We start from the raw sequence: 24,444 nt of genomic DNA, 5'->3' as shown, positions 1-24,444 counted from the left end.
AAATGGAAACAAGTAAACACCACAAAAACATAAATACTAGTAAATGAATTTAAAGTTTTACTGTAAAGTAAAGCACAATATTGTAAGAAGTTAGCTATAAAAGTAAGAAGTTGATTAACAACATCTGCATAGCACCATACCTCCATAATTCAGTGGTTGCAAACATAAACAAAATACACATGCAACTTTTGTGTGAGCAATGCCCGTCACTAATTGGAATCCAGTTTCTTGTCTTGTTTAATGTTTACACACCCACACATGACCACTTTGAAAAGAGCCGACACAAAGGCAAAAAAGAGAGTGAAGATGGTTCTAACTTTTTCCTATGATTAGGGTTAATAAGAAGTTCGTTGGATTCACTGTATGTGGAATATTACTTGCCTTGGAGGAAACCACGGTCCAATATAGAGGAACAATTCCTGAGCAAATGCAGCTTCTGTTACTGCTTCTGCTTAAGAAGCAGGAAAGGCTCTAACCAGCTTAAGGTGCTCAACCTAATTTCAAAATGTACAATAAAGTTTGACATTCCAGCAGGGAGGCCCAGAAAATGTTTTGTGAACATTTAATTTAAAGAATAGCATGATCAGTCAAAGGAAAATACCACATACACTATCAAATCTTTAACTGCCTAAACCTTGCACTTAGCAGCTAGTATTTCTCAGTATACCACTTATTGATCTGATTTACAAATTAAAATAAAAGTTATTCAAGAATATAGTTCCAGGGGGTAGTTTTATCAAGCCTAAATGTGAAATATTATCCCTTTCCAGGAAAAAACTACTAAGTTCTAAATGGTCCATCTTTTGTCTCCAAGCCCATCAGAGATTCAAACAGGAAAGACTGAGGCAGCATTGCTAGCAGTGCCACCCTCTGTATAAGGCTTAAGACAATTTTTGCACAAACATGCAATTTAAAAAATTTTAAAAGCAATCTAATTTTCTTATTTCTAGACTTTTTATAATAATGTATAACACAGCTGTTAAATCATTAGGATGTGGAAAACTGAGTGTATGCAAATGTTTTTCGGCTGCTGAAACAGCCAGTGGCTTAAATATGATTGATAAATTTCCTCTGTGAAGGCAATGTAGCCCCACAGTGGCAAATATGGAAATAAGTGGAAAGGAAAACACAAATGTAAATTGGTGAAAACAGTAAGTGTAGCTTTAGATAAAACCCTGACTGCCTGCAACGGCAAGTGGCTCCGTGCACAGAATGCTGAGCACAGCTATCCCCTTGTAAACAAAGCTTCTGTTATTTAGTTTCAGTTGGCTTAATTAGAATGAATGAGGGTGGCTTGTGCAAAGGGTAAATTTTTTTGTCGTTGGAGGAAGAGAGGACTTGGACACGGTGGATGGAAAGCTGGACAGAGTGATAAAGTTACTTGCGGGAGGCGTGGACCAATTGGACAATGACAAACAGAGCCGCCAGCCAAAAGCACAACCATAATGAATTTAGCAGAACAACATACATGTTAATGTCCACTCAAATTAAATTATTATGATTATGCTCTATATTTTATCCATGCACCATGTAGATATGAAGTGTGTTTGTGTGTGCTGCAGGCAGAAAAAATATGTCTCTCAGTGTGTCTGTAAAAGTGATTTGTGTGTTTGTTCATGCAAAATAACATTCAGCATTTAGATCCTGCTAAAGCTCTTCACCATATGTTTTTGTAGCTTGGGAGAGAGAATTCTATTAGGAATAAAGTTTAAAGCCAGTATAATGCACATTTCTAATTTTACCTTTTCTTTGTTCAATATTCACTATTAAGTTATTTTTAACTACATTGGGGCGCACAGTTTTAAATTTACTGTGGATTTTCTCTAATCCACACAAACAATAAATCAATATATATATATATATATACAGGTCCTTCTCAAAATATTAGCATATTGTGATAAAGTTCATTATTTTCCATAATGTCATGATGAAAATTTAACATTCATATATTTTAGATTTGTTGGGAGTATGATTATTGATTGAATAATCTTGATTAATAATTATAATTACAAATCATAATCTGACAAAATCAATTTCTTAACCATAAATCCTCATTTACAAATCGAGACCAGAGATGTTTCTGGTGTTGTAATTGTGGCTCAACGCCTCTGACAATTACAACCGTTGAATACTCCGTAATAGTTAATAACTATTGCCGGAGATGTCACTGTTTAATCGACCGTTTCTGCCGAAACGTGTGGAACTTGAACCTTATTTTGACTGACACATTACTTTTTGCACACAATGAAACACCAAACGCTCTCTCTTTATCTATGTGAATATTTATTAATTTTCACCTACTCAACATGCAAAATTCTACAAACACAGGGGTAACACATCTAAATAAGCAAAATCAACAAACGGTAGTGGGTATGTATTGAGTCAACCAGCAGTTTATGGCAAAACAGATGAAGGGAGAGGATATGAAAGGGGGGTGTGGTGATGACTGGTGGGGGGGTTGGAGTGCAGCTTAGAGTGTCTTTTATGATCTTCTGATCATAAAACTTCCCCCTTTACTCCTGAACACAAAGGATTGATAACTTTTGGCGGCAAGCTAGCACAGTGAGATTGAAGACAAAGGTAAAATGGAGAATTTTACCATGAGGTCGTTTTAACAGTCCAGTTTTGCAACGCACCCACGTTCAGATAGTAAACACAAACAGCTCTAGGACCGCGGCGGATCCCGATATTACATAACACATCAAAGTTTCAACAAGCAAGGTTACATGCACATATTATTCAGAACACATGAGAGCGCCTCCTATATAGCATCCTGTGACGTCAGACTGGGGACGCCCAGTCATATCAGTCGCAATGCTCGATGGGATATGTAGGAGCGGGCTGTCCTGGGCACAAAATGGCCGATGCCATTGGAGGGGCACAGTGACGTCCAACAACGTGCAGATAATCCAATACTCAGCAAACAAGTGGTCCAACAGATTCATTGCACACTAACTGAAATATTTCAGGTCTTTTATTGTCATAATACAGATGATTTTGGTATACAGCTCATGAAAACCCCAAATTCCTATCTCACAAAATTAGCATATCATTAAAAGGGTCTCTAAATGAGCTATGAACCTAATCATCTGAATCAACGAGTTAACTCTAAACACCTGCAAAAGATTCCTGAGGCCTTTAAAACTCCCAGCCTGGTTCAGATTGTTAAGATTGTGGAGAAGGGCCGATTCCAGACCTTGGGGCACCTGCGGAAGCAGTGGACTGAGTCTGGAGTAGAAACATCCAGAGCCACCGTGCACAGGCGTGTGCAGGAAATGGGCTACAGGTGCCGCATTCCCCAGGTCAAGCCACTTTTGAACCAGAAACAGCGGCAGAAGCGCCTGACCTGGGCTACAGAGAAGCAGCACTGGACTGTTGCTCAGTGGTCCAAAGTACTTTTTTTGGATGAAAGCAAATTCTGCATGCAATTTACACCTATGCCTCTCCACCCATTTTAAACTCAACTATGGCTTTGCTTCAGAAATAAGGATATTAACTGAAGGCTCAAGCTCCAACTTTTAAAATGATCGGTTTTTTTTCTGCCCAGTGGAGATAAGGATTGAGCAAAGACTCGCAAAGAAGCTGCAGCTTTGAACTCTGACCATCCTGCTGGTAATATGACTAAAAGGACAACAGAAATGTGTTTAAGTTACATGATGAAAGATTTTGTCAGGTAATGTGGTTAAATAGAATCCTGATTTTATGAAAGAGTAATATTGTGGTGGGTTAACTCCATTATGAGCAAAATTACATAAGGATGATCTAAATTTATTATTAAAGTTATCAAGAAAAATCATTGAGTGCTTTTGTTCAACCACATATTGTATAATCATTAAACCCTAAAAAAACAAACACTTAAAGCCCAAATTTAATGTGACATTCATGCCAATGGTGAGTGTACAGGTCCTTCTCAAAAAATTAGCATATTGTGATAAAGTTCATTATTTTCCATAATGTCATGATGAAAATTTAACATTCATATATTTTAGATTCATTGCACACTAACTGAAATATTTCAGGTCTTTTATTGTCTTAATACAGATGATTGTGGCATACAGCTCATGAAAACCCAAAATTCCTATCTCACAAAATTAGCATATTATTAAAAGGGTCTCTAAACGAGCTATGAACCTAATCATCTGAATCAACGAGTTAACTCTAAACACCTGCAAAAGATTCCTGAGGCCTTTAAAACTCCCAGCTTGGTTCATCACTCAAAACCCCAATCATGGGTAAGACTGCCGACCTGACTGCTGTCCAGAAGGCCACTATTGACACCCTCAACCAAGAGGGTAAGACACAGAAAGAAATTTCTGAACAAATAGGCTGTTCCCAGAGTGCTGTATCAAGGCACCTCAGTGGGAAGTCTGTGGGAAGGAAAAAGTGTGGCAGAAAACGCTGCACAACAAGAAGAGGTGACCGGACCCTGAGGAAGATTGTGGAGAAGGGCCTATTCCAGACCTTGGGGGACCTGCGGAAGCAGTGGACTGAGTCTGGAGTAGAAACATCCAGAGCCACCGTGCACAGGCGTGTGCAGGAAATGGGCTACAGGTGCCGCATTCCCCAGACCTGGGCTACAGAGAAGCAGCACTGGACTGTTGCTCAGTGGTCCAAAGTACTTTTTTCGGATGAAAGCAAATTCTGCATGTCATTCGGAAATCAAGGTACGAGAGTCTGGAGGAAGACTGGGGAGAAGGAAATGCCAAAATGCCAGAAGTCCAGTGTCAAGTACCCACAGTCAGTGATGGTCTGGGGTGCCGTGTCAGCTGCTGGTGTTGGTCCACTGTGTTTCATCAAGGGCAGGGTCAATGCAGCTAGCTATCAGGAGATTTTGGAGCACTTCATGCTTCCATCTGCTGAAAAGCTTTATGGAGATGAAGATTTCATTTTTCAGCACCTGCTCACAGTGCCAAAACCACTGGTAAATGGTTTACTGACCATGGTATCACTGTGCTCAATTGGCCTGCCAACTCTCCTGACCTGAACCCCATAGAGAATCTGTGGGATATTGTGAAGAGAACGTTGAGAGACTCAAGACCCAACACTCTGGATGAGCTAAAGGCCGCTATCGAAGCATCCTGGGCCTCCATAAGACCTCAGCAGTGCCACAGGTTGATTACCTCCATGCCACGCCGCATTGAAGCAGTCATTTCTGCAAAAGGATTCCCGACCAAGTATTGAGTGCATAACTGTACATGATTATTTGAAGGTTGACGTTTTTTGTATTAAAAACACTTTTCTTTTATTGGTTGGATGAAATATGCTAATTTTGTGAGATAGGAATTTTGGGTTTTCATGAGCTGTATGCCAAAATCATCTGTATTAAGACAATAAAAGACCTTAAATATTTCAGTTAGTGTGCAGTGAATCTAAAATATATGAATGTTAAATTTCCATCATTACATTATGGAAAATAATGAACTTTATCACAATATGCTAATTTTTTGAGAAGGACCTGTATGTAAAGGGTGTTAACTATAGGAATACAGATTTTTTAAATGTAGATTTCACCAAAAAAACATTTTTAACGTTTTGTGCAGAGACAGATCTTAAATGAAAAAATTTATTTTACCTGGGAAATAAAAAGATAAAGTGAATCAAATTTTGTATTTTTTTCCATACATACATCATAAAATTATTTTTCAGTTTGTACTAGTTCACTATTTTTTGTCTACATTATTTGTGTAAATTTGGACAAATACACAATATTTTCTTTCCTTTCCTAAAAATTTCCTTAGTGTGCACCAAACTGTGGTAAAGCAGTTAGGAGTTGTTTAGATTTTCTTTCAAACAAGAAGTTTGTTTCTGATAGGAAACAAAATGCATTAAAGAGCTAATTTAATGCTGAAAAATAAATTTTGAGGATGTTTTGAGGAAAAAAGCTGAATTTGTTTTACCTATATTTCAATCCTGTGAGACTCACAATGAAAAGACACATAGGTGGCAATTAGAGAAGTTTATCCACAAATATTTATTTTTTTGGCTCTCGGACCCCGGAGGAAGACACGAACGCTGAGAATGATGTGAGCTTGAATGAACAAGTTATGAATAGAATTATCCTCGGGGATCAATAAAGTATCAATTATTATTATTATTATTATGTCTTCCCCCTAGGATACAACTGGTGGTGGAGTGGAGGCCTGAGAAGGTAGGGAAATCAGGGGGAGCTAGGAAGCCAGATGGCGGAGATGGGGAGGGTCGCAGCTCAGCTTGAAGAGCGAGGAAGTTGTGCGTGAAGATCTTAAAGCGGAGCCTTGGACGGTGATTGGCCGTAGAGGAAATGCAGACTTGATGCTGGAGCGGGGACGCACGGTGGACTCATTGAACGAAGTAGAGGAAGGGGTGAGTCTTCCTGAGTTAATCTTCGTCAAGACTGCATTTTATTTAAAAAAAAAGAAATGGTAAGCTGAGAATTATTTAACTATTTAACTAATAACTATTGGAAAACTCTTTATATGCACTACATCAATCAATCCCTTCTTATAATTTCCAACAAGCTTTTTGCATGTTTCCACTAGTATTTCATCAATTAATCTCCCTCCACAGATTCTCTGTCAGATATAGTAGGAGCACTGGCTGGGCCACACAAAAATGTTAATTTTTCTTCCAGTGAGTGGAAACATGTTTTTAAAATTAAATAATTACGTTTGACTTATATCTGCCAGGGTTATTAGTAATTTTGGGCTTAACTGTATATATGTACTGTGGACAAATCCAGAGATAATGATGTATTACACCATGTAGTTTGAAACAAAACATGCAGATATTTTTTTTCTTTCCCAAACCTGTTTTAGTTTAACCTCTGTTCTTGGAAGCTTCATCACTGTAAGAAATCTAAAAGTGCTTTGAGCCACAGTCTTGCCTTGAGCCACAGTATTGCACTAGATTAAATCATTGTATGTATAAATTCAGGAAGGAAGCAGCTCTTTCCAGCAGTTCTTTAGCACAAACTGTTTTTGTTTTTGTTTTTATTTTTCTCAGAAATAAACATCCATCCCTCTAAAACATCTTTAACATGGGTCGACCATGAGAACATCATGGAAGTTGCGGCAACAATAAATATATGATTTTAAAACAACCATCACTTCTGTGTGCATTCATTGACATGACATATTGAGGATGAGCGATCCCGTAAACGGAGTAGAGGTGATAATCAACAATCTTGAGTGTCAAAATTGTAACTGGACCCCAATTAGGTTTGTGTCACTTTGAGTCTTGTCAGTGATAACATGATGGAGTATTTTCATATGATATTAAGTACATCTCAATATTAAATGAAATGCAAATCACATAAAATAAATGGTGATTTTAATTTGCATTTACAATGCACTGCCTCCCTTCATTAGTTAGATACACAAACAGTAGTAAGAGAGAGTTTCCACTCTGATGTGTTCAAACATCAACAAGTCTACCATATTGACTTTATGTCACTACAACGTGGCCTTTTGTTTCGTTGGGGATGGCCTGTCAGTGCGATGGCAGTAGAACCACCGAGGATTTCTTGGAGGAAAGACGGCAAGGGAAAGGTCATGGTGAATAAAAGGCTTTTAATCCGAGTGCCTCGTGTCATACGCTCTGGGAATATCAAAGTCATCCCATTACTAGTGAGGTCAGACCAGGGCAGCATCCTTGTTTGCCCACTCTTCTCTACAGTTTTTGTGATGCCTAAATGGCCAAGGTTGGTGAGTCCTAGGAAAAGGTTAAAACATGTTCACCTTCTGCCTTTATGTCTACTTTTCCATATGGTTGTGTGTGGGAGTATAAACCTTAAATGAGGCGAGAAATTGGGTTCCAATTAGTGCACAGTCATTTAGGTTACATTTCTCATACAGTAAAAAAGAAGACAGAAAGAAGATATGCAGTTTGTTATTCTTTGGCATTATTAAAACATGGAAGGGTGGTGTTAAACAATTTTTTTTCAATCAGGAAAGTTTTAATTACTATCTTACTTTTAGAATCAACTTTATTCGCCAAGTTTGTGCACACAAACAAGAAATTTGACTTCTGTTCCACTTTGCTCTCAATAAGAAATTTATTAAAATGGAAATTAAATAAATTGGTGTTCATCAGAGAGACTGCTTGGGGAAAGAAACTGTCTCTGTGGCAGCTGTAGCATGGACCTGAAAATAAATGCCTAAACAGTCTGTGTCCAGGGTGTGTAGGGTCTGCAGGGATATTAGCTGCCCTTTTCCTGCGCCTCGATCTGTACAAGTCCTGGATGAACGAAAGATCCTGATGATCCTCTATATAGACCCAATTGTTTTTATAGCAACAATTTGCCATAATTGCCATAATTTTGTGGTGTTATATAATCATTTATTAATCATTATTTATTTCATTGTGGTGTTGACTTTTCCGTTTTAACCATTATTGTTTTAGAGTGCTGTGGGGATTGAAAAAAACCAATGTAATATTGTGTAAATATGGAATGACAATCAAGAATCTTGATCCTTGAATCTTACAAAGCTGGATACAAGTTTTCAGCAGATGTTGTGAAATTAATGCAAACCCCTAAATAAGCAACTACATTTTTCAAACCAAGGTATTGATCTCATCATTCGATGCTCTTGTTGAATAACTTGAAAGGAGTGCTTGTCTTACAGTACCAGTGGAGACAGAATGCAGGTCTAGGGGAAGGCTTGCCAGTCCATTAAGTGTGAGGTGGAATGACGTTTTCTACAACACTGCCCTAGAGCATCCATCATGTGACACATCTACAGAGATTCAGCTCCTGACACACTGTGAACCAAACATAAAGTTTAGACCTACACAGAAAAAGAAAACAATGCATAATGAGATTTATGAGTGGTATTTTTATGTGCCAAATGTCAAATGCTACAGTGATGGATTTTACAATCTTCTGGCAAGACATGACCAGGCAGCTCCAACTGTTTCTGCAGCTCCAACTCCGTCCTGAGTTTTTTTTTATTTTTATTTATTTATTATGTTTTAAATGTGTTGTATGTTTCTGTTCCAGTTATGGTTTTCCTCTTGCTTGTGCACACAATGTTTGTGGAGAGCTTTGCATTTATTTATTTATTTTTACAGCACTTGTGTTTGGAGACCACGTGAGTGGCCATGCCCACATTGTTTTCACCAGAGATCAGATGTTAGTTCACAATGGCTCTGCTGTGCCGCTTTCCATCAAGAGACGTGATATTCTCCGCGAACTGAGAAGGAAGAGACATGGAACCCGTGCTGGCATTACAACCGGAGGAGAAGATGCATTGCACCAGTAAGAGCAGAGTGTGAAGGTTCAATTAGCAGGGTAAGAGCACAGTTTTGCTCAAAATATTGAAATGCACACAACATTATGGGTGACATACCAGAGTTCAAAAGAGGACATATTGTTGGTGCACGTCTTGCTGGCGCATCTGTGACCAAGACAGCAAGTCTTTGTGACGTATCAAGAACCACGGTATCCAGGGTAATGTCAGCATACCACCAAGAAGGACGAACCACATCCAACAGGATTAAGTGTGGACGCAAGAGGAAGCTGTCTGAAAGGGATGGTCGGGTGCTAATCCAGATTGTATCCAAAAAACATAAAACCACGGCTGCCCAAATCACGGCAGAAATAAATGTGCACTTCAACTTTCCTGTTTCCACCAGAACTGTCCGTCGGGAGCTCCACAGGGTCAATATACACGGCCGGGCTGTTATACCCAAACCTTTGGTCACTCATGCCAATGCCAAACGTCAGTTTCAATGGTGCAAAGAGCGCAAATCTTGGGCTGTGGACAATGTGAAACATGTATTGTTCTCTGATGAGTCCACCTTTACTGTTTTCCCCACATCCGGGAGAGTTACGGTGTGGAGAAGCCCCAAAGAAGCGTACCACCCAGACTGTTGCATGCCCAGAGTGAAGCATGGGGGTGGGTCAATGATGGTTTAGGCTGCCATATCATGGAATTCCCGTGGCCCAATACTTGTGCTAGATGGGCGCATCAGTGCCAAGGACTACTAAACCATTCTTGAGGACCATGTGCATCCAATGGTTCAAACATTGTATCCTGAAGGCGGTGCCGTGTATCAGGATGACAATGCCCCAATACACACAGCAAGACTGGTGAAAGATTGGTTTGATGAACATGAAAGTGAAGTTGAACATCTCCCATGGCCTGCACAGTCACCAGATCTAAATATTATTGAGCCACTTTGGGGTGTTTTGGAGGAGCGAGTCAGGAAACGTTTTCCTCCACCAGTATCACGTAGTGACCTGGCCACTATCCTGCAAGAAGAATGGCTTAAAGCATAATCCCTAATTTTCAGATAATCAAGCAGCTGCAGCTTTCTTAATTTGTCATGTGGTGCAACCTGGAATAAAGAGTTAGAAAAAAGAAATATGGGGATCAAAAGGCAAACAAAAAGTCTGCTCTATTATGGCTGGTGTTTCGTTGAACTCAAATGCAGGCAGAACACAGGCAGAGAGGTGAAGTGAAAAGTTTTAGTGATTAAAATTAAATACTAACAATTTATGGCATGAAAAGAATCGGACATGGAACCAGTGAGCTTAAGGCACATGTAATGTAGAACAGCTGTGGAAAGGTGAGAGCAGGGGCACTGAGGGAGGGAGAGTAATTAACAGAAAATACAAAGGGAGCTATCAATTTGGAAAATACTTTGGGGGAAAACTAAGTATCGTTTTATTCATCAAAGGAATCGCGAGTATTTTATTTTTGCATGTCAACAAGCCATCAACAATTTACCACAAAATCCTGATATTTCGTCTCTGGGCAGAGGTATGCCAGGAAAAAGTGGCTTACAGGTCCTTCTCAAAAAATTAGCATATTGTGATAAAGTTCATTATTTTCTATAATGTAATGATGAAAATTTAATATTCATATATTTTAGATTCATTGCACACTAACTGAAATATTTCAGGTCTTTTATTGTCTTAATACGGATGATTTTGGCATACAGCTCATGAAAACCCAAAATTCCTATCTCACAAAATTAGCATATTTCATCCGACCAATAAAAGAAAAGTGTTTTTAATACAAAAAACGTCAACCTTCAAATAATCATGTACAGTTATGCACTCAATACTTGGTCGGGAATCATTTTGCAGAAATGACTGCTTCAATGTGGTGTGGCATGGAGGCAATCAGCCTGTGGCACTGCTGAGGTCTTATGGAGGCCCAGGATGCTTCGATAGCGGCCTTTAGCTCATCCAGAGTGTTGGGTCTTGAGTCTCTCAACGTTCTCTTCACAATATCCCAGAGATTCTCTATGGGGTTCAGGTCAGGAGAGTTGGCAGGCCAATTGAGCACAGTGATACCATGGTCAGTAAACCATTTACCAGTGGTTTTGGCACTTTGAGCAGGTGCCAGGTCGTGCTGAAAAATGAAATCTTCATCTCCATAAAGCTTTTCAGCAGATGGAAGCATGAAGTGCTCCAAAATCTCCTGATAGCTAGCTGCATTGACCCTGCCCTTGATAAAACACAGTGGACCAACACCAGCAGCCGACACGGCACCCCAGACCATCACTGACTGTGGGTACTTGACACTGGACTTCTGGCATTTTGGCATTTCCTTCTCCCCAGTCTTCCTCCAGACTCTGGCACCTTGATTTCCGAATGACATGCAGAATTTGCTTTCATCCGAAAAAAGTACTTTGGACCACTGAGCAACAGTCCAGTGCTGCTTCTCTGTAGCCCAGGTCTGGGGAATGCGGCACCTGTAGCCCATTTCCTGCACACGCCTGTGCACGGTGGCTCTGGATGTTTCTACTCCAGACTCTGTCCACTGCTTCCGCAGGTCCCCCAAGGTCTGGACTCGGCCCTTCTCCACAATCTTCCTCAGGGTCCGGTCACCTCTTCTCGTTGTGCAGCGTTTTCTGCCACACTTTTTCCTTCCCACAGACTTCCCACTGAGGTGCCTTGATACAGCACTCTGGGAACAGCCTATTCATTCAGAAATTTCTTTCTGTGTCTTACCCTCTTGCTTGAGGGTGTCAATAGTGGCCTTCTGGACAGCAGTCAGGTCGGCAGTCTTACCCATGATTGGGGTTTTGAGTGATGAACCAGGCTGGGAGTTTTAAAGGCCTCAGGAATCTTTTGCAGGTGTTTAGAGTTAACTCGTTGATTCAGGTGATTAGGTTCATAGCTCATTTAGAGACCCTTTTAATGATATGCTAATTTTGTGAGATAGGAATTTTGGGTTTTCATGAGCTGTATGCCAAAATCATCTGTATTAAGACAATAAAAGACCTGAAATATTTCAGTTAGTGTGCAATGAATCTAAAATATATGAATGTTAAATTTTCATCATGACATTATGGAAAATAAAGAACTTTATCACAATATGCTAATTTTTTGAGAAGGACCTGTATTTTGTTAGAATTGTGGAGTTGATTACATCTAGTATATGTAACTGAAAATGAAAAAAATGATGCCTCCGTGCAAAAAGAAAGCTCTTAAGAAAATGGTTGAGATCCATTATTTTAATATGTCAAGTTTTAAGTAGTAAAAAAAAACTAGTGGTGATGGGTTATCTCAAATTATAGACTGCAAAGTGCCTGTGAAATGACTTGCAAGTTTATACATTTCCTATAAAAACAGAAGCAAGAAAGGGTCCCTGCTTTCTTTAAAATCTAGTTTGCTCTGTGAGGCATGGTTCTTTTGCCTTACAGGGTATAACCCTCAATTTTAATTCTTCTTTGCTGAAATACAACTCTTACTAAAGCATGTCTTTGGATACTAACTATTTATAGTATGTAGCACAACAAGACAAACCATGATAGCACTTTAATGCAATATTTGATTTTGAGAGTAGTTTGAGGCCAGTCCATCATGTCTGACTTAGGAATTGATGCAGATGATGAATGCAGACTTGACACATGAGGTTTTGTGTGTTTTTGAAGAGGTTCACCACTGCTTACATCAAACACAGAGAAATACACAGCTCTCCTTCTGGCTGTTTTTAATAAAGACTGGCTATGATTGTCCTTTTTACCTGCAGGATATTTGCTTTAGATTATATTAGCTGATTACAGATCGGGTTGCTGCACCAAGAAGTGTGATTGCTACTGTGTTGGGCTGTGGAAAGCCTTCCTGTCTAAAGTGCCGTGGCTGATAAAGTGGGAAATGGGAAGAATACCCAACCTATTGCCATTTTTGTGTCCTTGTATTTTTTTTAAAATTAGGTACATTAAATACAGATGGCTATTAATCCTCTAATGTAGCCTCTTTTGTGGCACATACTGACACTTTTATGTCTGTAAGAAATGCAGGGATTTCAAAAGTAAATGTGTGGAAATGGAAAGTATTAATTTGTTTTTAAAGTGACAAGAGGAAGACAATGTTTAATGTTTTGTAAATTTATTTAAGAGGAGCTTTTCCTACCTGACTAAAGGTTGCTGATACCTTTAACTTGTAACTTGCATTTGCAGTTTATCAGGTTCAGCAATGCTTGTAGTCTCACAGTGTAAAAAGACAATCAGTTTCTTTATCATTGGTGCTCTGCAAGTCTTTGCAAGTTTGAGCTGCACATCTATAGTTTAAAACTCGGGTTACTTTAATGTAAAAGTATTTAATTACTGGCTGTACTTGGAATCAAATCTGTCTTTCTAAAAAAAAAAAAAAAAAAAAACTTTCATCCATCTTTATCTGATGTCATCCCCACTGTATCATACACTGCTATTGTATCAAGGTGTTATTGTCTCCTACATACATTATTTCACAAAAGTGAGTACAACGCCATTTTTTGTACATATTTTATTATATCTTTGCACGGGAAAACACTGAAGATATAACACTTTAATACAATCTAAAGTGGTCGGTGTACAGCTTCACCGGTTGCCACTGGAGTTCTCTTCCTCTCCTCCATGACGACATTACGGAACTGGTGAATGTTAGAGACCTTGTACTCCTCTATCTTCTGTTTGAGGATGCTCCACAGATGCTCAATAGGGTTTAGTTCTGGAGATATGCTTGGCCAGTCCAGCACCTCTACCCTCAGTTTCTTTAGCAAGGCAGTGGTCATCTTATAGGTGTGTTTGCGGTCGTTATCATGTTGCAATACTGCCCTACGGCCCAGTTTCTGCAGGGAAGGAATTATGCTTTGCTTCAGAATGTCAAAGTACAAGTTGGCATTCATGGTTCCCTCAATCAACTGTAGCTCCCCACAGTCAGCTTCCCCAAATAATGACATTTCCATCATAATGCTTGACTGTAGGAAAGGCACTCTTGTATTTGTTCTTCTCACCTGGTTGTTGCCTGCTGCTTGTCTTCAAACTGTTTGCAGGCGTTCTTGTGCATCATCTTTAGAAGAGGCTTCCTTCTGGGACAACAGCCATGCAGTTTTATGCAGTGTGTGGCGTATGGTCTGATCACTGGCAGGCTGACCCACACCCCTTCAACCTCTACAGCAACGCTGGCAGAACTGATACGTCTAGTTTCAAAATACAACCTCTGGATAAGGTGCTGAGCACGTGCACTTAACTTCTTTATTCAACTATGGCGGAGCCTGTTCTGAGTGGAACCAGTATTAAGTCACTGACCCGATGCAATCTGCTGGGTTTCCGTAAATAGAAAAACTTTTTATCCAATTTGAATAAATAACTGAATCTGACTGCACTGTTCAATGGTTAGGATTAATTGGATCTACCTGACTTTGTGAAGTGCCTTGAGACAACATGTGTTTTGAATTGGCGGTATATAAATAAACTGAATTGAAACTAAATTAAACCGCTGCATGGTCTTGGCCAGCATGCTGCATTTCAGCTTCAGGGTGTTGGCAATTTTCTCATAGTTTTCCATCTTTATGCAGAGCAACAGTTCCTTTTTCAGACCTTTTTCAGATTTTTTATTGCTGTTTGCATTTCTGGTAAATTGGAGTGGATGGGCCCCTGTGGTGCCCAGGGGTGTACCTGTTGTACCTAAAGAAATAAAATGTTGCTGTCCCATTGCGGGTGGCTGATGACTTTGCAGTTAGCATCCAGTTTGCAGATTTGAATTAGCTAGTTAAGAATTTTACATATTGAGACAAGCCAGACCTCAGCTGATGCTGCACTGAGCGGAGATTCAGTAATACACTTTGAGATTGCAAAATATATATTCTATTTGTTAAAAAAGAGCATTAAGTCTCTCAAACCACAGTAATGCTTGGGGGCACTCATAGATTCATAGAGTGTATTGATCAAACAACTTGAATCCACAAAAAGTTAGGTCATCATTAATTATGCAAAAAAGATAGACAATGACATCAGAGTAAACACAACTTACTCTGCTCTGAAGCTTTAGCTAATGTAAAATTGTTTTTCTATTTCATTTCAATACACACCCACAATGCAAAACAGAGGTGCATCAGAAGCAAAATATTTACTTCATAGTGATGACTTCTGGTTTCAAAAAATGTCTTTCAGTTCTTCTGGTGTGAACCAATGTAAAACATGTTTGTAGGTACACCAATATATGTGGCATGAAAACAAACAGCGTGACAGGAGCCTAAAGTTATTAAATTAACCTCCAGTCTACAAAACATAACAGATTCCACCTTGTCATTTTTTAATTGATTAAAAACTTTTGAAAAACTGTATGTTAAGTTGTAATGATACATATTATTAGTATATGCCTGAGAAAATAAAACCCCAGCTTGACTTCATGTGTCAGAAGAACAGCAAAACATTTAAAAGGTTAGTCTGCTTCAACAAAGTAGCAAAAGGCTTCTGGCAAGAAGCCTTTTGTGCCACAATCACCCTGGTTTCATGAAATCACATGGAAGGCCAGCACTTGTTGCTATAGCTCCACTGTCAGAAGCCACACTTGTCAGAGTCTCATTATTTCTTTTGTAATTATCTCTTTATGCAGCTTGCCTGAGGTCTTGCATCTTAAATTAGGCAAGTGTGGATAGTGCTGTTTTTGAAAATTTAAGATGGCAGGTGTGCTATATCCAACAACTGTGTAACTGCACACATACATTATGATTTAACACAAAGTGACAGTTAAATAAAAAACAAATGTATTTCCTTTTTAAAAGCACTCAACAGTTGAACTTTTATTTTATGTGTGCTATTAAGGCTTTTCTAGATGTGTACATACCACATTTATGATTATAATGTCCAACATTATCATTAATCAAAGTTGTGTTCTCAAAGGTATTAACATGAAGATACTGTATTAGTAATCTTGTCACATTACTGTATAACTATCATTTCTGCTTAGATGGAATGTAAATGCAATTGCCCTTTTGATGTCAGACTGGATGATGACGATATTTAACTTTTATGTTGCTTCATTTAGTGAATAGCTACTCAACATGATGACAAGACAATTTATTCAATTGCCAAAAAAAAATGGCCTAGATTTTAAAATTATTTTAATTTCACTAAAAAGTTTGTTTCTGATTGGACATGAGACACACATCTCTCAGAAAATAATTAAACAATGTAAAATGAGTATAATAATGTATCTGTTTTCAGTTACACGTATTTTGGTAGTTTGTCTTTGCTGATTAACTCACAGTCTTTGTGATTTCAAGGCCTCCTTGCCATTACCCTTACTCATTAGGTTAATGGCAGATGAAGATTCTTTATCAGATTCACATTGGCACTCTGGCATGGCTTCATCGGCAGCATTTTTCTTCATTTGTGTTGATCAACTAAGTCCACTGCTATTCCTCTGACCTAACCAACTCAGCCACTGCTTACCTGCCTGTCTTTCCTCCTAAGTGAAGCCATCAGCAATTTAGCCATGTTCACTAGAAATCATCTAACAGATTCTCCATGTTGCTCACCCCACTCCCAGAGATATGGTACTCCCTCAGATCAATTAATCATCAGCTGGCTAGTTAACCATTCTATAAACCCACTCTATAAATCCTCCATGACCTATAAACTGAGTAACACAAGAACCAGTTTAATCATGATGTTTCTTAGCTTTAGCAAACCTCTTAAATCAACTTTTTGTTGGGTATCCAATTTAGATAAAAACAACACAAATCAGTTTATACTTTTCAAAATTGGTCACATTCTTAACCAAGACAGCATAACCAGTACTGTAATTAGCATTTAAAAGGAATTTTATTCTAAAACGAAATGTGCTTTTAAATCCTGTAGTTGCTTTGCTTTAAATTATAGCCAAGATGTCGATTACTGGCCTCTATCTTGATAAATAATTGAATGCAGAAGCTATTTTGCATTTTTGTTTAGTAGAATTTTAAAATGTAAATGTAGAGAGATAGGTCATTTCTCTGTGAGGCAGGGAATGGAGGTGAGCCTGAGCCCAGGCTTTAGAGAATATGTCTGCCATGTTGTGCTTGATTAATTGCACCACAGGCTCACTCATCAAGAGTAATAAAATATGAAGGCATAAGTCAGACTACATTCCATGTCTCTGACAGGTATTCACGTTTTCAGGTAGACGTTTCTCGTGGCCAATCTACAGGGGTTGGACAATGAAACTGAAACACCTAGTTTTATATGGAAGCAAATCATTACCATATTTCAAATGAAAAAGCATTTTCAGAAATGCTTTTTCATTTTAAGAATGTGGCTGCATTGTTTGACTCATAAATTAAATTAGTTATCAATAATCCTATTTGCATTTTAATTTTCTTCTTCAAGACTGCTCATTCTTTCACTTAATTAAAATGAAAAAGACATTTGAGATTTATTTTTCAAAATATGTCCCAGCAAATAGATACCAAAATTCAATTTGAAATGTAAAATTTGAAACTGCCAGTTCTGCCTGCCACTGCCACAAATTGAGCTCGGCCCTGCTGCAATTCAATCAATTTCTCCTCACGTTTGCAATGTAATGCAATGCAGACATGCACAGTGCCCCCTACCGAACAAGATGGGTAGCTCGGTCAGCAGGGAGCTGAGGAGGAGCGGCTGCTGACGTCACTCTGCTGCACCTGCCGCTCGGAATGCTTTTTCGTTTTCGAGTTCTGGGCAGTACTTTGCGGGCAGACCACAAAAACAAAAAAGCAATGTCTGCTTTGTTGTCTTTTTGATTATGGCATAAAATGTGCAGTCGTGAAGAAGAAAATGCAAATGCAAATGCAAATAGGATGATTGATTACTAATTTTATTTATGGGTCAAATAATGCAGCCACATTCTTAAAATGAAAAAGCATTTCTGGAAATACTTTTTCATTTTCAAATTTATATTTCAAATTGAATTTTGGTATCTATTTGCTGGGGCATATTTCGAAAAATAAATCTCAAATGTCTTTTTCATTTTAATTAAGTGAAAGAATGAGCAGTCGTGAAGAAGAAAATTAAAATGCAAATAGGATTATTGATTACTAATTTCATTTATGAGTCAAACAATGCAGCCACATTCTTAAAATGAAAAAGCCAGTCAGTCAGTCAGTCAGTCAGTCAATGAAAATGAAAAAGCATTTCTGGAAAGGCTTTTTCATTAGAAATTTGGTAACGATTTGCTTCCATAGTTTTAGACCACAATAATTTATTAGTATGGTGTAAGGCCTCCTTTTGCGGCCAATACAGCGTCAATTCGTCTTGGGAATGACATATACAAGTCCTGCACAGTGGTCAGAGGGATTTTAAGCCATTCTTCTTGCAGGATAGTGGCCAGGTCATTACGTGATACTGGTGGAGGAAAACGTTTCCTGACTCGCCTAGATCTGGTGACTGTGCCGGCCATGGGAGATCTTCAACTTCACTTTCATGTTCATCAAACCAATCTTTCACCAGTCTTGCTGTGTGTACATGGTCCTCAAGAATGGTTTGGTAGTCCTTGGCAGTGATGCGCCCATCTAGCACAAGTATTGGGCCAAGGGAAAGCCATGATATGGCAGCCTAAACCATCACTGATCCACCCCCATGCTTCACTCTGGGCATGCAACAGTCTGGGTGGTACACTTCTTTGGGGCTTCTCCACACCGTAACTTTCCTGGATGTGGGGAAAACAGTAAAGGTGGACTCATCAGAGAACAATACATGTTTCACATTGTCCACAGCCCAAGATTTCTGCTCCTTGCACCATTGAAGCCGACGTTTGGCATTGGCATGAGTGACCAAAGGTTTGGCTATAGCCGTGTATATTGACCCTGTGGAGCTCCCAACGGACAGTTCTGGTGGAAACAGGAGAGTTGAGGTGCACATTTAATTCTGCCTTGATTTGGGCAGCCGTGGTTTTATGTTTTTCGGATACAATCCGGGTTAGCACCCGAACATCCCTTTCAGACAGCTTCCTCTTGCGTCCACAGTTAATCCTGTTGGATGTGGTTCGTCCTTCTTGGTGGTATGCTGACATTACCCTGGATACCGTGGCTCTTGATACATCACAAAGACTTGCTGTCTTGGTCACAGATGCGCCAGCAAGACGTGCACCAACAATTTGTCCTCTTTTGAACTCTGGTATGTCACCCATAATGTTGTGTGTATTTCAATATTTTGAGCAAAACTGTGCTCTTACCCTGCTAATTGAACCTTCACACTCTGCTCTTACTGGTGTAATGTGCAATCAATGAAGACTGGCTACCAGGCTGGTCCAATTTAGCCATGAAACCTCCCACACTAAAATGACAGTTGTTACAGTTTCATTGTCCAAACCCTGTAGAGGTCTGATATTTTATGCTTCTTTTTATTAATCTGAAAGATGAATGTTTTACACCAAAAACACAAACTCTGTTCCATATGCTTGAAAGATTTAAGATCTACTTGCCAAAATTAAATTTCTGAATTTTATATTGTCTAAGGCTCATTTTAAGTAAAAACATTTATTTTTAATTAAAATAATAAAAGAACAAGTATGTCACCTTGCATTTGAGTAAGTATACCTTAATATTAGATGCATGTCAATCATTCCACAGGACAAAGAGTGTGGCTCCGAGGAACACAACCGCATATATGATCCAACAACAAATTTCAACTGTTTAAAAAATTTTACTTATAGGATCCATCTCTGTGGCTCCAAAACCACCAGCTTTTAAAAATGTCTTATGGTTCTGCTTTGACTCAATAGGAAGAGTAGTGTTCCTGAGCTGGAAGGTTGTGAGTTCAATTTCAGCTTTAAAGTATCTTTGGGCAAGACACTGAACTCTTAAGTTGCCTACCAAACTGATCATCGGTGTGAGTTTGGATGTGATTCGAAGTTTAAAATTGCGTTAATTGCACAGTATGACAAATTTTCCTTCAGTCCATTTACTAGTTTTTATTTTTATTTTATTTTATATTTACTAAATCATTCTGTTGATTTTTTTGAGTAATAATTGAAGTTATGCTGCTTTGCTCATCCAGTGGCACCAATGAATAAATATTGGGAGTGGCTGTGGTGGCTCAGGTGGTAAGAGTTTGTCCTATAACCAATGTGTTGCCGGTTCAAATCCCCGCTCTTAGTCGTTGTGTCCTTGTGCAAGACACTTCATCCGACTTGCCTGCTGATGGGGGTCAGAGGGCTTGGTGGCACCTGTGCATGGCAGCCTCACTTCTGTCAGTGTGCCCCAGGGCAGCTGTGGCTACATTGTAGCTCTCATTGAGGTCTCTGGGGACTTGAGAAGGCACTATACAAGTTCAAGCCATTCTCCTTCTTTCTACATTCTAAATAATTATCAGTTAACTAGTTAGTTAACCACATTAGTTTATGTGGGATGCCTGCAACATACAATCTAAACATGTGAGTTTTAATGAATTATCTGGCACGTTTGCAGCAGTCTATGGGTGGGAGGTGACCCACTATGACTGACTGACTGACTGTTTGTAATTTGTAATTGTTATATAATTTACACAGAATACCAAAGTGAGTAAACTGAATGTTGTTTCAGTCTTATTGAACTTAGTATTTAGACACAACAACATATTAAAGTGGTGGGATGAAATAAGATTGTACTTCTTAATCCTTTTTCTTTCCTTGAGTTCCACATTCAGACTGTTCCATAGTTTTACTCCACAGATGGAAATACAAAAACCTTTATTATCTGAATGAACATTCTATGATTTCAAGTTAAACTGTATTCTGAAATGATAACCCCCTCCTTTCAGCAAATCATGTTTGAATATTACCAGGTAGCAGTTTGTTTTTTGCTTTAAAGAGTATTAGTGCTGTTTGTACCTCCACAAGGTCTATACAGTGGAGCAATTTTGACTGCAAAAATAAGGAGTTAGTGTGGTCCCTACATCCAACCCCATGAATAATCCTTATTGCTTTCTTTTACAGAATGAATAATGGTTGCACTACACTTTTATAATTATTGCCCCAAACCACTGCAGTTATTTAAATATAAAATAACTATTAAACAGTATAGAATGTGAAGTGATTTGTAATCCAGAACATGTTTTGCTTTATTCAGTATTGCAGTCCACCTTGACACTTTGGAAATCTCACATTAGACATGTACAAGCCAGTCTATTTGTTCGTCAATCATTAATCCCAGAAAATAATTTCATTCACCCTATTAATTTGGAAATCATCTAAATGAACTTGTAGTTGTGGTATAGTTCTACCAAACCTAAATGAATGAATTCTGTTTTGCTCAAATGTAATTATAATTTATTTCTATCAAACCATATTTTTTTCTTGGCTCTGTATTAATCATGTGTACCAACAATTGCAAAGGTTTTCGTCTGAGCAAAAAAATTTTGTATTCTCAGCAAATAACACACACTTCAATGATTCTGAGGCCTTATCTAAATCATTAATGTACAAAATAAACAATATTAGATATAAAGTGCCTATTTTTGTTCTTTTACATGTCTTTGTTTTTTTACATGTTTTACATGAAATACAGTGCAAAACTAACTAAAACACTGCATAGTACAGGATCACTTATGATGCTACTGACAGTGTTTGCTGTAAAACTTCAACACCTTCTAGACCTAAGTTAATTTTTTAATAGTTTCAAAATCATTTGACCATGGATGAGACAAATTTTTCTCTGTCCATATCTTTATTCATGAGAATGCAACCCAAAGTCAATAATACCACAAATTACATAGGGTATTATTAGTTTGTTGAAGGCATGAGGAGTTACCTAATTCTCACCACATTATGTGGCAAGATGTTTAAAAATGTTATAAATATTTCAGGCACCTCATTTAAGTTGTTCATTTTTGAAGACCCCTGTCTTTCTGTGTTTTAATTAAACTGGTGCAAACTTCATTAGATTTTCATCAACATCTATAATTCAACAGAAAAAGACCTGAATTCCAATTAGCATATGTGTGGTCTGAATTGTACAGTGAAAATACATCATTTCTTCAATAAATGTTGAAGTCTTGAAGGGACAAGAATCAAATCTTACGACAGTGCCTGAACAACTAAAATACTTATTGTGTAGGTTATGTACATTGACACCTCATGAACCACATACAGTTTGCCACAAAATATATATCTAACAAAAAGAAAAGATGAAAAATAGGATTAATAATGATGCTCAAATGTGTTTGGGTTTTGGTTTTCATTTGTGTGTGTGTTTTCATAATTTCCTTGTTGTTAATTTATGTTTTAAAGGACTTCCAATGTTCGGTTTTGTTTTTCTGTGTTCTGCGTAATTCTTTTTAACAAGGTATTTTTATATTAGTTCATTCCTTTTCATTTAGTGTCTTAGTTTATTCTTTTGTTCTATTTGTTGTGCATTTAGATTTATTTCTTCTTGAACAGTGGTAGTCTCGTGTACTTGGTTAGTAGTTTCTTTGTGTCTTTGTTTAGCTCCCTGTGTCTTTGTTTAGCTCCCTGTGTTTTGATTAGTTTCCCTACCTAAGCTTCCCTGTTTTCATTCTGCCACAGCTGCCCCACATCTCCTCTGATTAGCTCATCTGGTTCCGTTGTCATTTTCCAACCCGCCTCAGTATTTCAATTCAATTCAATTCAATTCAAAGATACTTTATTGATCCCCAAGGGGAAATTAGAATTTCAGTACAACACATCCAAACATACATCATGACACAAGACAATGGGGGGACGGGTCACCGAGGCTTTGCTGCCCACTCACAGGCACTGCCCTTGCTAGATGAGAAAAGAGGCCACATTAGGTAAGTAGAGGGAAAGAAAATCATATTTCACACTTTATCCTTAGCAGGATACAGTTTGAGATTGCAAAAAACCTCAGCACAAAGAAGCAACAAATTTACAAAACAACATCATGCCGGGAACGGTGAAGGTGGTGTGAGGAGTGCAAATGTTTATCTTCAGCATGTGTGTGTGTGCAAGTGAGTGTGTGCAAGTAAGTCCATGAAGCACTGTCACAGAGGCCATTGTCCTTGATGGTTCGTTGGAATGTACATCAACCGGCCAAGTTCTGAGCAGGTCCACAGGTGTCCTCAGGGAAGGGAGGGAGCAAAGCGTCATGTTTACATAACTTCCAGGAGAGGTTGAAGATAGCCAGCCATCAAGGCCGCGCAGGGGAGCCAGATTCAGAAAAACAATAATTATTTGGGTTAGGCTGACTCTTAATTTTCCGTCAGCCTTGAGAGTCTCAGTGGTGCTTCTCAAAGGCAAATCCAAACAGCCAAATTCCTGGTCTTTCTGCCAGATCCGAGCGAACAACTTTCTCCAAGATTTATCCCATTTCACCCCTGAGTCCAGGAACCGCAACCTGCCTGCGATCCTGTGTAAGGATCACATCCAGTCTGCGATTCAGCTCACGTAACATCTCAGTCTGAGTGTTGATCGCTCTGAAGATCCCATCACACATGCCAGGCAGCCTTACAATGGCCAGAACAGCTGCTGACATTCTCCAAATTTCTCGATATGCCAGGTAACCGCTGACTCCAAAAAGCAGAAATCCTGATATCAAACATCCAATTATATACACATCTTCCACATCCTCGACTGACATTATCGACAAACACACAATCCTCCACTTCTGCCAGGAGTCCATTGTGTATCCAGAGAAAAACGTCCAGTCCGGACAAGTTGGGCTCTCCTTCACCCTGTCTTCTCATCGAGACAATTTGATCAATTGCATTGAGAGACCAGCTGACCAAATCCATATTTTGGAAGAATTTGGAAGATGTGCAAAAAGAGGCTCCAAAAAAAGACAAGACACAGAGCTGAAGCAGGGCAGATATGGGAGGGGTGCGGGAGACAGAGAAAAAGCGTCCACCTCCACCGAGAGCAGGAAAAATGCTCCTTGTCTTTTATTGTTCATTGTTTTATTGTTCATTGCTGGATGGTTTTATTTTTTCCTTTCATTGATAATTTATTAGTGTCCCAGCTGAACTCTATGTTGATTAGTCTTTCTGCCTCAGTCTCCCTGCGCTCCTTCTGCTACAGCTGATCCACATAGCTAGATAGACTTTCCGGTCAGTTTCTCTGCCTGTGTTCCATGACCAGCTCTTTCTGCGATTCCCCCTTGTAAGTTTTCATTTCCATTCACCATCAAAGAACATTGTTTGCCACACTCAGTCTCTGCTCTTGGGTTTTTTCTAATCTTACCATAACATTTTCAACCGTTAACCTGCACATAAAATTAACCAACTTGCTTTACTGGTAGCTATCTGCGGCTTAAAAAAAAAAAAACTTATCTTTTG

At 38.7% G+C, this 24,444-nt stretch overlaps 1 long non-coding RNA gene across 1 annotated transcript in view; it reads left to right on the top strand.

Annotated features, from left to right (window-relative positions):
• The window catches only part of LOC124872084, a 39,009-nt gene extending 31,958 nt beyond the window's left edge, over window positions 1-7,051 (top strand). Inside the window, exons 4-5 of the long non-coding RNA XR_007039197.1 lie at window positions 6,115-6,342; window positions 6,982-7,051. This is a non-coding gene — a long non-coding RNA (uncharacterized LOC124872084). The remainder of the gene's footprint in view (window positions 1-6,114; window positions 6,343-6,981) is intronic.
• The last annotated feature ends 17,393 nt before the right edge of the window (window positions 7,052-24,444 follow it).

Source organism: Girardinichthys multiradiatus, chromosome 8 (genome assembly GCF_021462225.1).
Source record: "Girardinichthys multiradiatus isolate DD_20200921_A chromosome 8, DD_fGirMul_XY1, whole genome shotgun sequence".
Classification (NCBI taxonomy): Eukaryota; Metazoa; Chordata; class Actinopteri; order Cyprinodontiformes; family Goodeidae; genus Girardinichthys; species Girardinichthys multiradiatus.
The sequence above is the reverse complement of the archived record's forward strand: the minus strand, read 5'-3'. Positions and strand labels throughout refer to the sequence as shown.